This window comes from Nycticebus coucang, chromosome 3 (assembly GCF_027406575.1).
Source record: "Nycticebus coucang isolate mNycCou1 chromosome 3, mNycCou1.pri, whole genome shotgun sequence".
In the NCBI taxonomy this organism is placed as follows: domain Eukaryota; kingdom Metazoa; phylum Chordata; class Mammalia; order Primates; family Lorisidae; genus Nycticebus; species Nycticebus coucang.
The window spans coordinates 79,719,093-79,733,439 of NC_069782.1; positions in this window are offsets into that span (position 1 = coordinate 79,719,093).

Consider the following 14,347-nt stretch of genomic DNA (forward strand, 5'->3'; position numbering starts at 1 on the left):
AAAGCTCTCACTAAAACAGTAAATTTTCAAAATTTGATCAGTGATCATCTTGTAGGTAAAACACATAAATTCAATGTTTTAATTTGTCTTTCTAGGATGGTAAGGGAAGTTGTAAACACATGGTAGTTTCCCTATATGTAAAAGCCTTTTGTTCTAGTTTTCCTGTGAATTGTTGGCTTGGGTCCCTCTTTTAGTGGAGTTTCTCTAATCAATTCTGTCCCACTACTGGAATGGGACACCACAATTGTTTTTCTGTTTATCCATTGATGGACATTTGAGCTTTTCTACTTTTTAGCTATTGTGAACAATGCTACTACCGATACACCTGTACAATGTTTTGTGTGGACGTATGTTTTCAGTTCTCTTGCATATATATTTAGGAGTGGAATTCCTTGATCATACAATAATACTACACCTAACTTTTTCAGGAAATACCAAAACTCATTTCCAAACTGACTGCACCATTTTTAATTCACACCAGCAACGTGTGAGCATTCCAGTTTCTCCATATCCTTGCTAACACTTCTTATTGTTTGCCTTTTTTTATTGAAGCCATCCAGTGGCATCTTACTGTGATTCTCTTTGCACTTCCTAGTGACTAAGATGTCAAGCATCTTTCCATGTGCTTTTTTATTATGTGTATATCTTCTTTCGGGAAATATTTATTCAAGTCCTTTGTTCACAGTTTAATTAGGTTAGTTATTTTTCATTGTTAATTGATATAGGTCCTTCTAGACCCAGTTCTTAACACAGCCACCACCAATTTATTGGTACTGACACAAATAGCTAAATAGCTCATAAGGTGAGGAGACTAAACTGTGGAACAAATGTAGTCCATCAAAGATTTCTAGGAAAAAAATTCTCAATAGTCCTTGAATTTTGGAAATGAGTATGAATCCCAGAAAAGTCCAGAAACTTCTGATCCTATGGTCTAATGCTCAGCACTGTGGCCCTTATTTAATAGCACATTTGCATTTTCACATGAATGAAGTTGATTAAACTTCTTTAGGGTCTGCTTTGTAAAACATTGTATAAACATTGTAAAAATCTTCATTGTCTTATTTTCTAACAATCTCTGATTCAGCATTTATTGCCAATAAGTAATCCAGGAAGCCTTATACTGACTGTCTGTCCAGCTGGGTGCACTTTGAGAGTGCCAAGGGCATTCTCACCTTTAAGACCAGGTGGGATCTGAGGTATTAAAGTATTTCCATTTACTAAAAGCCTAAAATTAGCTGAGTGCCATAGGTTAGTGGTTAGTGCGCCACGCTGCACACCAGGAATGGTGTGAGTGGGAACGTTGCCTGGGCCTGATTAACAAACCAACAACAACAAAAAACCTAAAAGCCTGAAATTGTCCTGAGTGCCCCAGTCCCAGGGGCCCTCAAGCTGTGATCCCATTACCTGTGGCTGTTGGGAGGATGAGGAAAAAAGCCCAGCTCTTAGAAAGGGTCAGAAGTTTGCCCTTCAGACCTCAGGGAGCCTTTGGCCAAGAAAGGTGGGCGGTGGGGAGCTGCGGAAGGCAGCATGAGGGATAAGGAAGGACACAGCTCCGGCCCTAATTGGATTCTGGGTTTCCGTGGGGTGTGCCATCACTGCTTACAAATGGGGCCAGCTGCAGAATTGAGTTATCAACGGAGCAGATTCCTGAGGCACAGATCATCCTGTCCTCTGCCACGTGATTAAAGACTGCACGCTACTCGGGAAGACCTCCTCTGCAGCTGCGGGCTCAGAGCAGAGCTTGCTTCCTGCTAAAGCATGAGAAAAAGGAGACCACAAGCACTCGTATTATCCTAGGCCTTGCAACTCCCTTATTATTTAATAGCTCCAGAAGTTTGAAAAGTCAGGCATGAGTGTGCGTGCATTACACCATCATATAATGAGGGTAGGTAGGTGGAAGCTGGTTTCCTCTAAGCCCACCCCCCTCCAGGTGCATAAAGAGCGTTCTCTGAGAATGAGAAAGCAGGAAGGAGCACATCCCCACACCTCAGCTTTCACGTAGTCAATCAGCAAACTCTGGCAGAGCTCCAGTGACACGCTAGGCCCTGGCTCAGCAGTGGAGCTCCGACTCCATGTGCCAAACCAGGAGATGGAAGGGGAGGGGAGCAGCTGCTCATGGAGGTTTACCATGTGCAGGGCTGGCATTCACATTATGCCATTAGGAGACTGTGTCCACAGCACCTACATCCCTCACTGCCACCTTCCATCACATTAGTGACTTGACCATTAATGACACATTCCTTTGGGTCCCTGTAAGTTCCCGTGGAGGAGGGTGGGAATCTGCAGCCTTGGGGCCACATGTGGCCTTCTGGATCCTTGAGAGTGGCCTTTGATTGAATCCAGATTTTACAGAACAAATCCCTTTTTTTTCTTTTTAAATCATTATTTTTATTATTGTTTCGGGTTAATTTGAGGTTACAATGAAATAGGTTACACTGTGTGCATTCGTTAGGTAGAGTCCCTCTTATAATTGTGTCCCGCCCTCAAGAGGGTGAATGGCACACACCCTAACATTGTGCCCGTTAAGTAGGAGCACACCCATCCCCTTCCCTCTCCCTCCCCCTCATTCCACCACCCCACCTTGAATTGATTTGAGTTTTCCTCTTATGTGGGCGTATATTAGATCTTCTACTGGCTCCATAAGAATATTGGGTACATTAGGTTTTTGCTTGTCTGTTCTCGTGCATGTGTTTCAACTCCATCTAGATTAATACAAAAGACGTAAAGACTTTACCACAAATCCTTTTAATGAAGGTGTGTGGACCCTTTGCTGGGGCCCCACACACATCCCTTACCCAGTGCAGTAGGGCAGCGTCTGCCTTGCCCAAACCCTCATCCCAACAGGATGACATAATGCGGAAGAAAAGGAGGCAGTGGACAGTCCAGTAGCTCTGTCACCACCAGCAGGTGGCCTCGGGCAAAAGCTTCCCTTCTCTGAGCCTTGATTCTTTCCTCCTCACTCCTTCTAAGAGGCCACCTCTCAGTTATCTTTCTAAAGGCTGACCTGTCCCCACTGCCATGATTCTCTCTCCATCCCTTGGTTTTCCTGTTTAGGATGATCACTGCACTTTGTGTTCTTTGTCTATTGGGAGGAGAAGACGAGGAGGAGCTACCTAGAAGCTCATGGGAAGGGCTCTTACCTGTATTTCAGATTTGGCCTCCAATGCCCAAAACTAGCAGCAATAGAATAGCAAGAGCAGTAGTAATATTCCTTTACCACCCCCATCCTGACCCCATACCAAGACCTCACTTTCAGAAGAGAAACAATCCCCAGCTTGGGCCCACCCAGGCATGGCCACTCTGTGACCTTGGACTCTGGCTCATGGCTCAGTGCCAACCGGGCCTTTTTCCTGGGCTGAGGGCTAATAGCCTGGGCATTTCCCAACCAGTGTCCAGCCTTCTTGGACACACCCCATTCCTCCCAAATCCCAGCAGGGCCAGCCTGAAACAAACGCAGGCAGAAGCTCAAATTCCACCTCTGCTGTTTCTGCTGAGTCCCCTAAAGCACTCCCTGGCTGCTACCTGCTCCTGCAGGCCCCACAGGTTCCACAGTGGGGTGCTGGGCAGGCCTAAGTAGGCCTTTCTTTTCCATTCCCCTGAGAAGCATTTCGATCTCACTCATTGCCATGAGCCTGGAGGAGGTGATGGACTAACCTCAATGCATAAGGCTTTAGTGATTTAGGAGTTGCAACAGGAGAGATAAAGAGCCTAGGAACGTCATCAGTCAAAGAAAAGGAATGAAAAGTCTCAGCCCTCAGCCTCCCTAACGAGAGCACTGCCTCCTCTCTCCCTTTCCCTTTGCCAATAGGAAAAAGGTAATTCTGGTACAAGCTTCCCTCAGTCCCTCTGCACAACGAGGCATCAGCTACAAAGTCAAGGTGAAGATATGCACAGAATGCTCCACTTTAAGCAAGCCCCATAGCCCATATTGGAGGCACCAACAACCAAACCAGAGCCTTGTGGTCACTCCAATTCTAGAGATCAAAGGATCTTGGAGGGTTTTGAGATCAGAGAGAGCATGTAACTCAGCTGACATCACACAGCCCGAAGGCAGCATGACCAGGATTTCACCACTCACTGGTCACCCCCTGTGATCCTGTGGGGTCATCTCTGCCACTAGCATGTTCAGCAAACTGACAGTTGTGGCCCTGTCTCAGCAGCACCCTAGCTGACACTGCCCTCAGCCAGCCTGTCCCCTGCTATCCTCCCAAGAACATTTTCCAGGGATGTTTTGTCCATAGTGAGCCCAGAATGGAGGATTGTGAATTTTTTCAGGGCCTGTAAAAATGTTTGAAACATGAAAACATATTGGGAACTCTGAAATAAAACTGTAGAAATGTCTTATGAGAAATGCCTTACAATATGCAAGCATTTCATTCCATACCCGTGATTAGTCACATGCCTACCGTCTATAACATGGTATCAGCCAGTGAACTAGCAGTTATATGTCACGTATGTAGTATATAAACTTCCCTGAATGAACTCGGATGTGTGCATGTGTTGTGCTCATAGGGGGGGTGAGTAGAGGCTCCTAAAGATAGTGTGCAGTGGCAGATGACTCTTAAAGTGGCCCTAATCGCCCCTTACCCTCAGCTCAGCCACCAAGATGCCTTTCCCTCCAAGGGAGATGCAACTCCTTTCCTAAGACACTCCTTGGTGCCACAGGTGGCTCAGTCAGACGGGCTTCCAAAGGCAGCACATCACCAGCGCCGCCTACTGGTGGCCCTGCTCACCAACTTGCTATCTCCTCTTCCCAGCAGCCCCATGTACTACTGTTCACACTCACCTGGCCAGTGAGTGAGTGAGTGTTAACTCACCATTCCCCAGGTCTTCCCAAAGCCAAAGGCCAGGCTCTTCCCATTGCACATTTTTTTATTGTTTGGGATTCATTGAGGGTACAAAGAATTAGGTTACACTGATTGCATTTGTTAGGTAAATTCCCTCTTACAATTGTGTCCCCCCCCAAGAGGTGTGCCGTACACCCTTCCCCCCTCCCTTCTTCCTCACCTTGTATTAGATCATCTACTGCCTTCATATTAGAATTGGATTCTTGTTCTCCATTCTTGTGACCATTTACTAAAAACAATGTGTTGCAGCTCAATCCAGGTTAATACAAAAGATGTAAAGTTGCCATCTTTTTTAATGACTGAATAGTATTCCATGGTATACTGAAAAAATGCTCATCGTCCCTAATCATCAGAGAAATATAATTCAAAAAAAACAACAACCCTGAGATATCACCTAAACTCAGTGAAATAGCCCATACCACAAAGTCTCAAAGCTGCAGATGCTGGCGTGGATGTGGAGAGAAGGGAAGACTTTTACACTGCTGGTGGGACTGCAAACTCATGCAACCCATTGTACATTTTTAGAAGGGTCTTTTGAGCTTTCCGTTCAAGAGCTTTATTCCTTTATTCCTCACTTCTTGTTCTTCCTAAGACATCGCTAAATTTAAAATGTAATGAGGAAAACACCAAAGAAGGAGGAGGGCAGCTTCGATGGATAACAGTCCAATCCAACATATTTCAGGAAGACAGAAGGTTCCCAGCAGTGTGGCAAGGTGGTGCTGGGTAACCCAGGTGGGCCAATTGCATCACTAGGACCCAGTGGCCGAGAGAAGCAGAGAGGAGGTCAGAGTGAAGCAGAGAGGAAAGAACTCACCTGTCTGTTCTTTACAAGAAGGAAACAATTCTCCTCTGAAGCTCTCCAAAAGGGACAGGTCACCCTGCTGACACCTTTATTTTAGCCCCATGAGACCCATTTCTGGCCTCCAGACCTATAAAATTTGTGGTATTTTAAGCCAGTAAGTTTGGGGTAATCTGTTACGGCAGCAACGGCATCTAGGTGCTGACTCTCATCCTACATGAGGTGGTGTGTGCAAGGCACCCCTGTCAGTCCCATGTGAGTTACAAAGCTAGTGCAATTCACTGAAGCTAAGCATGGAATTATCCACCTCATGTCACTGTGACGGTCTCATAGCATTTCTTACCACCACAACTCAGTCTCTCCCATGAACTTCCTCTCTCACCCCTGTTGGCCTGTGGGTTGGTTTCCCAGGCAGGATCACTCCACCTAGTAGCTGCGGCCTGGCAGGAGCCTACGAGAGCCAACTTCACATGTCCCTCCTACAAGTAATCCCAGAGAAAAAGAAAGTTTTATTAATGAAAGTCCCAGAAGGATTATTGGAACATGACCAGCGCTCAACAGTCACCATGGGACACTGGCTGCCAGGCAAGGGGCACAGGTGCCCTGGGGTAGAGGGAAGGGTCCTTCCAAAGAAGACGAGGGGCAGTATGAGAACAGACTCAAACCAGCTGCACAGTCCATTACCCCCACTGAGGTTGATGAAACGCAGAATCAAAGGACAATTAACCTCATTTAAAGTTTTAAAAGTAAATAACAGAAGAACAAAAAGGAATTACAGTAAAACGATCATACTTTGGGAGGATGAAGGAAAGCAGAGGTGAATACGTGAAGGCATTTCTTATTTTCCATCTCAGGAGGTCAATAAATTTTTGCAGATGCATCAGGGAACAGGAGCGCATATACATGCTACTTAGAGTCCTGGAGGTACCCACCAGACGGACTAAAAATGGAAATGTTTAAAAGAAGTTGCCTCCTCTGGAGAGTGAAGCCAGGACTGGGGAGGGGGGAGGTTGGAAACTGTTTTCTTTCATCATAAACCCTTCTCTCTTATTTGATTTGCTCCTCCTTGTTTGCCTTACATTTATCATAAGACAAACTCTATGGGTGAAATATTTTTAAATATTTGGAGCTTTGACTAGCTTTGCCTGAGCTTTGACCAGGACTTGCTGATCTGATCTATATCTAATATTGTGACTCCAATATCATGGGATAAAATTTTAGAGTCATGATTAAAAAACCAAAATTTGGAATCGTCTTTATTAACATTCAAGTTATGAATCTTTTTTTTTTTTTTTGCAATTTTTTGGCCGGGGCTGGGTTTGAACCCGCCATCTCCGGCCTATGGAGCCAGCGCCCTACTCCTTTGAGCCACAGGGGTACCACCCTCAAGTATGCTTTTTAAGAAAATCTTGTTTCTTATTTGCTGGGCTGAATGTCCAGGGCAGTAATTTTCAACCCCTGTGCCACAGCACACTGTTGTGCCACGAGAGGATCTTAGATGTGGTACAAAAAATTTAAAGATCAGGCAGCGCCTGTGGCTCAGTCGGTAAGGCACCGGCCCCATACACCGAGGGTGGCAGGTTCAAACCCAGCCCAGGCTGAACTGCAACCGAAAATGGGCGTTGTGGCGGGCGCCTGTAGTCCCAGCTACTCCGGAGGCTGAGGCAAGAGAATCGCTTAAGCCCAGGAGTTGGAGGTTGCTGTGAGCTGTGTGATGCCACGGCACTCTACCGAGGGCCATAAAGTGAGACTCTGTCTCTACAAAAAAACAAAAAAAAATTTTAAAGATCATCAATTAAATTATTTCTGAAAGAAGTTCAAAGTACCTAAGTATATTCTTTTGTTTTTGTTTTTGTTTTTTTTGTAGCGACAGAGTCTCACTGTACCGCCCTCGGGTAGAGTGCCGTGGCGTCACATGGCTCACAGCAACCTCTTTTTAATTTTTTTTTTTTTGATCATACATAACATAAGTTTAGTGTGTGGTGGAAGTTTAACTATGGGTTCAAGTGTGCCAGGAGATTAAAAAGGTTGAAAAACACTGCCCTGGGAATTTAACCTGCAAGGTCACAGGTTTCAGCAAATGACAGATGTTCCAAACCTGTTAAAAAACAACACACTCACTTGCTTCAATCAAAAAGCATTTACAAATGAATGAATGAAACTCTCACCTTCACCCTCTCTCCAAGAGATAGTAAATCTTAGTTCTCACAAGAATACTGGCCCCCAGCCCCATTTCTATTTCCCAGGCCTTGGCTCACGCATCTCCAGTGTTTGTTTGCCCAGAACACGGACGTGTCCTGCTTGGTTCCTGTCTGTCCTACCAGCTTTGGCCCTAGCAGGATGACCCATCTGAGAGAGCAGATGGTCAGAATCCCATTCGCCTTTGCTTCTCTGGGATCTAGCCTGGAGCTCAGACGCTTAGCCTAGAACCCAACTTCCACTTCCCCAGAAGTCCTGGCCTGTCTTCATTTTTCCTGAATTTCCTATTGACTGAAAATTAATAGGAAACAAACACCCCGAGCCCCAAGGAAAAGCTTCCTGAAAGTCTCTGCCCCCATCTGTATCCAACTCTGATGTCTGCACGTTTCTTTATCTATCCCAGCCCTCCAGATGGGCTTAAGCACCTGCCACGACATCATCACAGAATCTCCAGGTCAATCACTCACTGCCAGCTTTCCTTCCGTACTCCAAGAGCAGCACATGGTCCAAGCTGCAGCAGCCACTAGGGCAGAACTCAGCCTGCCCTGCCTGCTGACTGCGAGGCAACTGATCATGGCCCAGGCTGGGCCCTCCATGCAGAGTTCCTCTCCAGGCCCAGCTCTCTCACACAGGCCTGCTGGGCCAGGCATTCAGAGCGCTGTGCTCCTCTTTCCAGGGATCCAGGTCACTGACTTAGACTTACACCAAAGCTGGGAATCATAAATAAATCAGGATCCAGAAGTAACCCTCCTTGATCTCCTTCCTGATCCCACCCCTGCAGCATTTGGTCACCACACCAAAGGCGAGCCCTGCCCACCCCCCATCTCCCTGCCTCTCCCGCATCCTGCTCTGAAATTCCTATCTTTCTGGCTCTTCCACCACACCTGACTCTGTCCTTGTTGCTGTACCCTTGGGACCCCAGTCCAGAACAAACAAGCCCTCTGTGTCATCAGCCTCCCTCCCTCCTGTGGGCTCTCTGAGAACACGCTCTTTTGTCTGGGTCAGGGCTTCTCACTCTTTGGCATCCAAGTGGGCTGAGCATCCAGCAGGATGGGAAGCCACTTCCTCATTCCCTTTGCCCTCCTCTCCTCCAACATCCCTCCGTCTCCCGCTGTCTGGAGGCCAGGCATGGCAACTATCTCCCCAGCTCCCCACCTGCAGGGCCCCTTGCACAGTCATCGCCTTCCTCTCAGTCTGAGGCCTGGCAGTGCCCAAGGGGACAGCCCCTCCCCAACTGAACCTCAAAGTTCCTAGTCCTCCCCAGCTGCTCGACAGTCTCCCAAACCAGGATCACCTTTGGTCCCAACTGCAGTCCCTCTCCTTGGGGGATCCTCCATGGAAAAATCTCAGCCAAAAAGCAGATGTATTTATGATCTGCGTGATTTGGGGTCATGGCAGGAAATAGCATTCATTTTCAGGTGGTTAAACAGTGCAACTTTAATGAAAATAGTCCTTGCAGAAGTTTGAGCAGGTGAAGAGAACAAACAAGGGATGCCAAGGAACATGAAGACACGCAACTCCATGATGCTGCTACCATGCTGCGGTTGATGGGACACAGGAGCCAGGAAGACCTGCAGATGTGGAGAGGGGGCTTACAGGAGCTGGCCTCTCAGAGGGACACAGCCTGGGGGCAGAGGAAGGGTGCCCTGACTGCTCTCTTTTTTCCTATACTCTTGCCTTCCATCCAGAGCCTCCCACTGGCTGATTCCAACCTCTGAACAGTCATAAAGAGCACAAAGACAGCCTGAAGTCAGGTCCCCAAGGCCCAACAGGAAGGGCTGTCAGGGAAAGGAAGGAGAATGGGAAGACACACAGAGACAAATGGAGACTAGCAGGACAGGATCCAGAGCTGCCAAAGACAGTTTTTGGAGTCCAATTCCCCTATTTTGCAAATGGGGAAACTGAGGCTAGAAAAGCTGGGTAATTTGTCTAAGTCACACAGACTGTCAGTGGCCGGGCTGAGCCCAGCCCTCTGGTCATCATGTCCCTTGCTGACTCTGACACTCCCTGCTCTGTAGTCTTTTGGAGTGTTTTTGCACTAAAAATATTTTTTAAACTATTTTAATCAAGCATGCTGCTTTGAATCCCTTCCCCAACAGGAAATGTGCTGCCTGGCGGGTGGGAGGCTGGGCAACTGGCCTTGAACTCCCTTGACCTCCACACATCCAGGCTGAGGTTTTTCCATCCAGGGCTGTTGCTGGAGCCCAAGCTGAAGGGAGGAGGCTGGAATTAAACAATAATATCCCCTCCAGTTATTGCTCTGTAGCCGGCAGCTGGATTGATATTCGGAGAGGATTGGAGGAGAAATCTAATTGAATTCAAAACATAATAAATTGAAGCCAACCCATTCGATTTATGGCTGTGTCTTCTGGCATCTTTTAATTCTGCGTCACATTCATTTGGAGTCAATCAAATTAGGGCGCTCGTTAGCAGCCGAGGTAAGGGAGGCTGGAGCCACGGTCCCTGCGGTAATGAGGGCTCTGCAGAGAAATAACTCAGGAGTCAGCTGTGAGGTGGAGGCCACAAGAGCACAGTGGTCACCGCCTGGCTATCTGGAAAGCTGAAGGGAGGAATGGGAGGCCGATTCTATGACAGGGCAAGGGTGGAGTCCAGCCCCAGCTGCTTATAGGGTGACACTGGCCTTCACCTCCCTGAGGGTCAGACTGCTCTTTGCATCTCAGCAGCAGCAGCCTACTTCTGATGGCTCCGTGAATAGAAAATGAGATGAAGAGGTGGAAACCATCTCCTTCTCCAGCCCTCAGAGCCCAGCCTCTCCCCTGTCTCCCATTTGCAGTCCTCCTGATAAGCTCCTTGACACGATCCTCACCCACAGACCTCTGGCTTGGACGACCACCTTGGGCACAATGCCTGGCTCATCTGGGCAGTCTGGCCAGGTGTGGCCTTACAGCTAGACCCATTCTAGGCAGCCTCACCCCAGCCCAGCAGACTTGAGGAGGAGGAGGACGTGAGGCAGTGCCCAAAGAAGTGGCTGGCCCAGACAGGCACCCAGGAAACGTGGGCTCCTTTGCCCACTCCCAGCCCCCACACAGGGCCTAGGGCAGGCAGCTCTCTTGTCTCTGACACAGCCAAACATTCATTTGCTGAACACATCACATGCCCGTGGCGCCAAGCAGAACACAGAATGGAAACTTGCTTCATCCTCCCTACCCTAAGGAAGGGATGAACACATTCCATTTTGCAGATGAGGAAATAGAGGCCCAGGGACAATAGGCACTTGCCCACAGACAGGCACACAGTGGGTGAGAGATAGAGCCAGTGGTCAAACCCAGGTCAGAATGACCCCAAAGCCTGCCCAATCTCTATACAGCAGCTGCACAGAACCACGACTGCCCACGCACCTTGACTCCACAAAGATCCTGGAGTTCCTAGGATCTAGGCAGGAAGCAGACCGCAGTCCTAATGAGAATGACACCCATGGGAATGAGGGCTTTCCAGTCCCACAGCCTATAGAAGGAATCGCTGTGGAGCTGAGCAATACTGCTCCTCAACCTGTTAATCCAGGCCAGGTCTCCACCACCAGGCCTGGCTGCCCATCAGGTGGTCATGGTCAGGGTGTGCCCTGAATCCTGACTGCTCCCTCCCAGGGGGAACTGTGTATGGGAGCAAGCCAGAGGCAAGATGCCTGATGAGGTGTGTCTATGTGCATGCGTGCCTATGAGAATGTGCACACACACGTGTGAGTGTGTGTGTGTGCACAGGGCTGTGTGTTTGAGCGTGTCTCCCTGTGAGTGTATAAGTACGTAGTGTGTGAGATATGCCGAGTCATTCTAATGACTAATTTGCTGGCATATCCTCAGATCCATCTAGGCGAAATAAGCTATATAAATGCATCATCATAATCGTATTTTTTACTGTTAAAATATGCGATCTTGATCATATTTCCGATGGTAGTGGTTTACTTTGCCTAACACAGGAGGTGATTCAATTAAACCTCTCCCTATCTGTCCTTGGGCAGCCAGACAGCCTGACCTTTCCAAGTGCAGGGAGAAGAGAAAGCAAGAGTGAGACTCCCCGTGGCCTTGTACTCTCTCATCTCTGAGGGCTTTTCAAGGTCCCCAGGGCTCAGCCAGATTTCTTATCATTAGCATATGAGGACTAGGTTCAAAGCAAGAGACCCACAAAATCCAGACTCCCTCCCCACTCTCTGGAGCCATGAACCTGAAACACGGACCTGACCAGATGCAACAAGTCTTGACGTGAATCACCTGCTGTCAGCACAGGTTAAGGACTCCATTCCCAGGCCACCCACATTTGCTACCAATTGTATACAAATCTGAGGGTTTCCACTCAGGACTTCAGGTTCGATAATTCACTAGAATGACTCACTGAACTCCGTATTTGTGATTATAGTTTTACCATACAGGATAGAAATCAGGATCCACTAAATGAAGAAATGCATAGGAGAGGTCTGGGGAAATTCCCAAACATAACGTTTTCACGTCCTCAGGACGCATCACCCTCCTCGCACATGGACAAATGATTACCAGCCAGGGAGTCTCAGCTGAGCTACAATGTTCAGAGTTTGTATTGGGGTTTCATTACATAGGCGTGATGGATGAAATCATTGCCCACATGGTTGTGCTCAATCTCCAGCACTCACTCCTCTCCCCATGTGGCTCAACTCTTGACCCTTGGTTCCCATGGTTGGTCTCGCTGTGACTGGCCAGCCTGCATCCTAAAACTGTCTAGGGTCCCACCATGAATCACCCTGTTATCATAAATCCAGGTGTGGTCCCAGGGACCTACTATTAATAGCAAAGACACTTTTGTCACTCTGGAAATTCTAAGACCATAAAAGTTCCCTACCATGAACTGGGACAAAGACCTGACAAATTCTTCATTTTACAACACTGGGGGATCCCTAAGATATCTAGGCTTCATATTGCCTTCTGAGTACATCCAAAATTAGTTATTATCAGACAAGCCCCTTTCTCCTTATCTTCCCTCACCTCCTACCTCTCTGGCCAGGCACCCTTTTTCCAGCCACACTGGACTTCTTCACTCTCCCCACACACCAGGCCCTTTCCCACCCCTTTGGTTGGTGTGAAATCCTCCCCTCCTCTCTCCTTTCTTGATGCTTCCACTGTCTGCACATATGTGATAACTGCTCACCTCTCCCTCTCCCTAATGAAGCTGTGAGTACCCCCAGGACAGGACACCCAAAGGACCCATGTACTTTTGCTCCCTTGCCTGACGTGAAGCCATGGAGGTGCAAGGTTTGCAGAGACTGTACCATTTAGAATCCCTAAAGCCCCTTGGCCAGGAGCTGTATGAATGGTCCTTCCCTGGCCGGCAGAGGAACTGCACCATTCTTGAGTCCTAAAGCACAGGATGGCCACAGCATCTGCATTCACCCTCCTCTCTGGTCACAAGGTTGAGTGAACAGCTGCCTCAAGCTGGCCAATGATACTTACAAGGTCTCCCCACAGGTATTCTCAGCAAGCCAGCTGGCCAGGGTCACAGTGTCACAAGTGCCCATCACCTCTATTATGGACCCATGGGGATGGCTATTCCCAAGCAGATCCACCCAGGGAAGCTGCCACCACCATACCAAGGCAGTGCCTCAAGCCTCTGAGGAAGGAAGTGGTTACCATTTGGGGGATCAGACTGGCATAGGGCACATGTGGGTGTCTTGGGTGCTTGCAATGTTTGAGTCATTAATCAGGGTGCTGGTTACAAGGTTCACTTGGCAAATGTAAAATCAAGCTATATACTTGTAATTTGTGTATTTTGTGTATGTTTATTTAGTTCAATATAAATTTGCATAAAATGTTCCATTAACACTCCTTTTTCCCCCACCTTCAAAGCATCGTACTGATCACAGGATTTTCAGGATAGGCTCCGAGAGAAACATTGGCGGCATCCTTTTGTGCTAAAGCTGACACGGCCGTATACTTTGTATCACTGCAGAGTGATAAGCCTTAGAAGGAAGCAATTAGTATTTTTCAATAGTTGTTTGGATTTAAATTGCTGGCCTCTGGAATTCTTGAGGTTTCCCAAAGCTTCATGGAGCTCCCTGTGCTGAAATTCAAGGTGCAGATTCCTATTTTGATGACCAAATCAGGGCATGGCACTTTTGTGTGATGACCTTTGGCATCTGTATCAGTCAGCACTCTTGTAGTTACAAATACAAGACTTTGTGGACACTTATTGCTGCATAATAAATAATCTCAGAACACAGTGGTTTAAACAACCATTTGTCATTATCTCTTGCAGTCGGGAGGGTTGGCTGGGCTCAGCAGGCAGGTTTCTGTCAGGGTCTCTCTCTTGGTTAGTCAGATGGAGTCTGGGTCTTCTGGAGGCTCAACCAGGCTGGACACCCAAGGTGGCTCCTGATGTGGCTGGTGGTTGCTGCTGACAGGTGGCTGGAGCCAGGCTAGGGCTGTGCTTTTGAGGCCTCCATGCAGCTCCTCTATGGCGCTTGGGCTTTACACAGCACGGCTTCTGGATGCAGAAAGGCAGGAAGTAGAAGTTGACAGCC